We start from the raw sequence: 6,830 nt of genomic DNA on the forward strand, positions 1-6,830 counted from the left end.
CAAGTGCTCATTAGCAGATGAAGGGATAAAAATGCTGTGGTACATTTCCACCATGGAATGCTATGCAGCAGTAAAAAGGAAGGATCTCTTATTCTCTGAGACAACATAGAGAGACCTGGAGAGTATTATGCTAAGCAAAATAATCTAGTCAGAGGAGAACAAGTATCACATGATTTCACTCATATATGGAATATAATGAACAAAATAAACTGATGAACAAAATAGATCCAGAGAAATAGAAAAATAGAACAACCTGCAGAATCTCAAGGGGAAGATGGAAGTGGGTGGGTTGGTGGGTAGGAAGAAATCAACCAAAGAATTTATATACATATATGCATAACCATGATCACAGACTATAGGGTGATGAAGGCCTTGGGCCAAGGGTGGTGGTGAGTTACATGGGGGGGGGGGGGGAATGGTACATATGCATTACTTTCAACAATGAAGATTTAATTAAAGAGAAAAAAAATTAAACATGGAACTTCTGTTTGACCCAGCAATCCAACTTTGGGGAATATATCCTAAAAACCCCTGAACATCTATCAGAATGTATATATGCATATATATGTTCATATCCACATTATTTACAATAGTTAAAATTTGGAAACAGCCCTATTGCCCTTCAGGAGATGAATGAATAAAATAGCTGTGGGACATTTACACCATGGAATAGTATGCAGCTATAAAAAAAGAGGGATCTCTTACCCTTTGGGACAGCATGGCTAGACCTGAAAACTATTATGGTAAGTGAAATAAGCCAAACTGAGAACTAAATATCACACAATCTCACTTATTTGTGGAATCTAATGAACAATATTAATTGACCAACAAAATAAGATCCAAATCATGGAGGCATGAAAAACACTGACATACCTCGATGTGGGGGTTTAATGACAAGAAGACCTTTCAGTCTGCAGGCCGATACTCTCTCCACTAAGCCAAACTGGCTAGGGCACATGACCAGGTTGCATGCTCAATCCCCCATAGGGGGTGTGCAGGAGGCAGCTGATCAATGATTCTTTCTCATCATTGATGTTTCAATCTCTCTCCCTCTCCCTTCCTCTCTGGAATCAATAAAAAATATATTTAAAAATAGATAATCAGCGGTTACAGAGTTAACCAAAATATTGTATCAAGATAGGAGACACATATATAAGTTAGAAAATTAATTGAAAAAAAATTAAGTGGAGATGGAGGGAATTAAATGCCAAGGAGGAAACGTTATAAAAATCAAAATTCTTAAGAAGGGAGATGGTTTCCAAGATGCAGCCGAGTGATTTGCCTTGGAGAGAAAAAAAATGATAACTCTTCTACTGAGATCATAGAAAATAATGAAAAGAAGGTGAAGATGCAATAACCTTTTGTAGGAGAGGATGGAAAAATCCTCCCACATTGTGTAGATGTTATTAAATAAGTGTGGCATTAGTTTCACAAACCTTCAGATGTGCAGATGTGAAATGGAGAGCACAAAGTTAGAAAAAATTTAAAATAAGTGTTCTGAAAAAAAAAAGAAAAAATATAAAGGAGCTCCTATATGTATACATGCTCCAGAATATTAAATATGTAATCTATTAAGAGGCAGATATCATATATTTTCATTGTTTTATAACACCTGAGAGCCTAACATATTGCAAGGAATGTGTGATAGATTCAGTATGTAATGGGTAACGTGTAATTACATTTCTATTTTTCTACCCCAACTTTTAAATACCATTCAAATGTAAATGTATCACTAAAAAATTGACAGGAAATTAAAAATTTTAATTATACTTGGAACCCATTTATGCTGCATACTCTCCAATGAACCTACTACTTAAAGAGTCCATGACAAGGTATTACCCTTGCATAATTTCTGCAGAATCAGTGCTACTCTTTGAAACTCCACTCCATCCTGGTATTCTGAGAAGTACCAGTAAACTCCTTGGTGACACTAGAGGAAAATTCTAAGAGCCTTCCCACATATATTGACTTTAATTTCATTTCAGTTTTCCTACAGATCTTCTGCAACTCAATATAAATGGATTTTCTCTGGCCTAGTTGTGGGTTCTAATTGAGTGTGCTACTGATAATACATTTGTATGTTATTTCATTTTGGTTTACCCTGATATGTAATCTTGCAGTATCTGCACCTCCAAATTAGAGAACTAGCCATAAAAGTACAGTAGTTATATTGCTTTGTTGTTTTTCATTTTCTCAGATACTCTCCACAGTATTAGTTTAATTTGTTTTCATTTAGAAAAAGGTAAAAATTCCATAAAATATACAGATAGCCTGGCTGGTGTGGTTCAATGGTTGAGCATGGACCTAAGAACCAGAAGCTCACAGTTCAATTCCCAGTCAGGGCACATGCCCAGGTTATCTGCTTGATCCCCAGGACGGGACATACAGGAGGCATGCAGGAGGCAGCCAATCGATGATTCTCTTTCATCATTGATGTCTCTATCGCCCTCTCCCTTCCTCTCTGAAATCAATCTACACTAATAAAAGAGAAAGATGTTAATTGACTGTACCTCCGCTACGCCCACAGCCAATCAGGAGTGATATGCAAATAAACCCAACAAAGATGGAAGGTAAATCTGCATATGTAGATGGGGCAGGCAGCACCTGACACCTGCGGAGTCCAGACGGGGATAGGGACCGGGCAGGTCAGGCAGGCAGATTGGACCCGGCAGTTCCAGCAGGCAGCACCTGACACCCCCCGTGGAGTCCAGGTGGTGATCGGGACCGGGCAGGCGGTGTGGACAGCGCCTGATGTCGCCCTCGGGGTTCAGGCGGCAATTGGGACCTGGCAGTTCCAGCAGGCAGCGTTTGATGCTGCCCAAGGGGTCCAGGTGGCAATCGGGACCGGGAAACCCAGCAAGCAGCGCCTGACCAACCTCCCCCCCTCCCCTGCAGAGTCCAGGCGGTGATCAGGACCTGGCAGGTCCCGGGGGGATAGTGCCTGACACCCACCCTGGAGTCCAGGTGGTGATTGGGATGGGCAGTTCTAGCAAGCAGCGCCTGACGCTGCCCGTGGGGTTCAGGCGGCAATCGGGATGGGGCAAGCGGGGGTGGCCAGGGTCTCCAGGATCACTGTCTGCCCCAGGGTCACCTGCGGATACTGGTGGAGCAGGCCTGGCTTGAACATTTTAATGAAAATGGGATGCCTGTGCCCCTCCCCACTGTGCCCAGTCCCTGGCGAGGAGAGGGAAATGGGCAGTTAGGAGACACAGGGGCTCTGAAGTGGCTGGGAGCAACCTGCAGTCATGCTACCAGGAAGAGGTGCTGAACCATGAGGATGCAGAGGGCTGGCTGATGGAGGCACGCAAAGGTGCAGATGAGGCGGCTCTCGCTGGCGCTGAGCTAGAAAAGTGCATCGACAGCCTGATGGATGAAATCGCCTTTCTGAAGAAGGGGCATAAAGAGGAGATCACCGAGCTGCAGGTGCAGATCCAGTACGCTCAGATCTCCTTGGAGATCCAACCTCTCCGCTATGTTCAAGGACATCCGCACCCCGTAAGAGAAGCTGGCTGCCAAGAACATGCAGAATGCCGTAGAACGGTGCAAGAGCCTCTTCACCTTGCTGACCAAGAGCGCTGCCAAGAACTCCTATGTGGTGCACGCTGCCAAGGAGGAGGTATCCGAGAGCCGCTGACTGCTCAAGGCCAAGACCCTGGAGATAGAAGCAAGCCGGGACATGAACGAAGTGCTGGGAAAGCAGCTGCAAGAGCTGGAGGATAAGCAGAACGCTGATGTTAATGCTATGCAGGACACAATCAACAAATTAGAAAATGAGTTGAGAACCACAAAGAGTGAAATGGCACGATATTTAAAAGAATACCAGGACCTTCTCAATGTGAAGATGGCTTTGGACATTGACATTGCAGCTTACAGGAAACTCTTGGAAGGTGAGGAGACCCAGCTCAGTTTCACCAGCGTGGGAAGCATAGCCAGTGGCTACTCCCAGAGTTCCCAGATCTTTGGTCAATCTGCCTAAGGTGGTTTACAGACCAGCTCCTACTTGATGTCCGCTCACTCCTTCCCTTCTTAATACACCAGCCACGTCCAGGAGGAGCAGATCGAGGTGGAAGAGGCCATTGAGGCTGCAAAAGCCGAGGAAGCTAAGGTTGAACCTCCCTCTGAAGGAGAAGCTGAAGAGGAGGAGAAGGAGAAGGAAGAGGCTGAAGAAGAGGAAGGAGAGGAAGAGGAAGAAGGTGCCAAGAAAGAATTTGAGGATGCAAAGTAGGAAGAAGAAGGAGGTGAAGGTGAAGGAGAAGATGTCCAAGAAGCTGAGGATGAGAAGAAAGATGAAGGTGCTGGGGAGGAGCAAGCAACCAAGAAGAAAGATTGAGCCCCCCTTTCCTTAATTATTTCAGAAATAATCCTCCTGAAACTAGGTCAACCCTGTCATCAACCAAGCAGTTGAGTTCCTGGTACTATATGAATTAAGAAGTCAATATATATAACATTCTGAGGTGACTCAGGTTGGACATTAAATGTTATGCTATGACTTTTCTCCTTATGCAGAGTATCTGTTTGCTTGCAGAGTGATTTCCTGGCTTGCTGCCAGCCTGTGCATAGTCCACGCTTGTGAGTTCAGTATCTATGACAATGTGAATAATTCAGATGTTTACAATAAAAACACATGAATACACGAATTCACTAATGTTAATGTTAAACTCCATGGAAAAAAATAGTTCTTTGAATCTTTGGTGGTTAGAAATTAAAGACCTCAAATCATGTGCAATAAACAGTAAATAAAGTTACACTGAATGACAAAAATAAATACATTAGGGGCCAGGAAACATTCAAAGAACTGAGGAACCATTCCCAAATCAGGAAGGGAAGTCACAGGGTGTATATTATTGCTATGAATACAGTATTTCCTACTACTTACAACTTATACAATGTAATATATTAGATGCCTTCCTATCGCATGAAGTATGTATTCTCGTAGAGTAATACTGGTAGATATGTTATAGTTATGGCAGTATGTTATATCCTATCTATATTAATAAAAGGGTAATATGCTAATTAGACCATGAGACCTTCCAGATGTCCTTCCAGACAAAGCCATGGTGGCAGGGCCGAGGCAGAGGAGGTTAGGGGTGATCAGGCAAGGAGGGGAGGGCAATTGGGGGTGATCAGGCTGGTGGGAGGGGTGAAGTTGGGGGCAAGCAGGCCAGCAGGCAGAGTGGTTACGGGTGATCAAGCAGGCAGGCAGGTGAGCGGTTAGGAGCCAGCAGTCCCAGATTGCAAGGCGGTTGTCCAACTCCCAGTTTAGGCCCGATCCCATAGAGGTCCCAGATTGGAGAGGATGCAGTCCAGGCTGAGGGACACCACCACCCCGTGCACGAATTCCATGCATCAGACCACTAGTCTATATATATAAAAGGCTAATATGCTAAGGGTCCGACCATCTGACCAGTCACTATGATGCGCACTGACTACCAGGGGGCATACGCTCAAAGCAGGAGCTGCCGTGATGCCCACTGGCCATTTACAGGGAAACAACACCAGGGACCTGGCCCCCACAAAACAACACTCGGCTTCCCCCAAGTGAGATACAGGTCCCACCACCACCCTGGAGCAACACCCTACCAAATCATAGCCAACACTGCTGAGACCCCATGGAGCAAAATGTGGCCCACAGCCCAGACCAGCCAGGAAATGGTCGCTGTGGGCACTGGGTAATGATGTCAAGTAGCAATACCCGGCGTCCTCTCCCTAGCGACTAGCCTCCTTGCAATTTATTCAGCTCAGGAACATGATGTGCTTTATAGCCAGGTGGACACATTTTTTACTTTAACCAAATGTCTGTAAAGCATTTTCCCATGCCTCATCTTATTTGATCCTCATAGAAGTCCTGGAGTAGGTAGATAGGAGACTCAGTGGAATCCTATTTTCTTTTCATTAGCAGGAAAAGAGATTTAGAAAGCTTAGAAACTTGATCTGACTGAAAAGAAGTAAGAAATGGTGGACCTTGAAAATGACTTCAGGAATTCTCACTGTGCAGAATATAGTCAAATACTGCTGCAGTTAAATATTTTACCCTTTGTTCTTCCTGCATAATCTACAATAATAATCTGCTTTGTGTTGATATTTACTGCTGTGTTGCTGACAATTACCTGAAAGATAAGTTGGGGTGCTTCACTGGGCTGGAAAAAGTTTAGCTACATCAGAAAGCAGGTCTAATTAAGCAAGTTATTCTATATATATATATAAAAAGATAAGTTGACTCACATATGCGTAATACATATAAAGCTCTTGCTGGCGCCTATCGCATGCATGTGTTCCAATCTGTCATTGTTGATCCTTAATTTGGTTGACACTTCTATTATAGAGAAAGGGAGAATAGTGATATTAAAATATTTCTTCTATTTAATTTCCTTTCAATGTGCACAAATTCATGCACTGGGCCACTAGTAAAAATATATTTTTAAAAAAGATAATACAGATAAACTGAAAAAAAGTAAAAGAAACAAATAGGTAAATTGGAAAATCTAATCTGATAACACATTTCCCATTGTTATACATATGTCTTGGCAAAAAGAATTTTATATGTCAGATAGATGTCTTTTATTGACTGAAGACATTCTCTCAAGACTGAAAAATTTAAATCAGTAACAGACTACAAAATGGTTTCTAAAATGTTTTTGTTTAGATATCTTAATTTTTTAAAATATTTCCTCCAAAGAGAAGCAGACTGTTAGATAAATTACATGGCAAAGTTTCATAATATATAAAAGAAAATATTTGTTTTCTCTTTTAGTCATTAAACAAATAAAACATATATTTGATAATACTTGGTTATTTTTAAAAAGCAACATTAGACTCAGTTTATAAGTAAC

General features: G+C 42.5%; 1 pseudogene across 1 annotated transcript; it reads left to right on the forward strand.

The window, feature by feature from the left end:
• The first annotated feature begins 2,588 nt into the window (after window positions 1-2,588).
• Window positions 2,589-4,330, forward strand: LOC308241207 (neurofilament light polypeptide-like; annotated as a pseudogene). The gene is made up of 2 exons: window positions 2,589-2,831; window positions 3,172-4,330. The product of its transcript is annotated as a neurofilament light polypeptide-like (transcript).
• The last annotated feature ends 2,500 nt before the right edge of the window (window positions 4,331-6,830 follow it).

The sequence above is a fragment of the Plecotus auritus genome (genome assembly GCF_963455305.1).
Source record: "Plecotus auritus genome assembly, chromosome: 2".
Classification (NCBI taxonomy): domain Eukaryota; kingdom Metazoa; phylum Chordata; class Mammalia; order Chiroptera; family Vespertilionidae; genus Plecotus; species Plecotus auritus.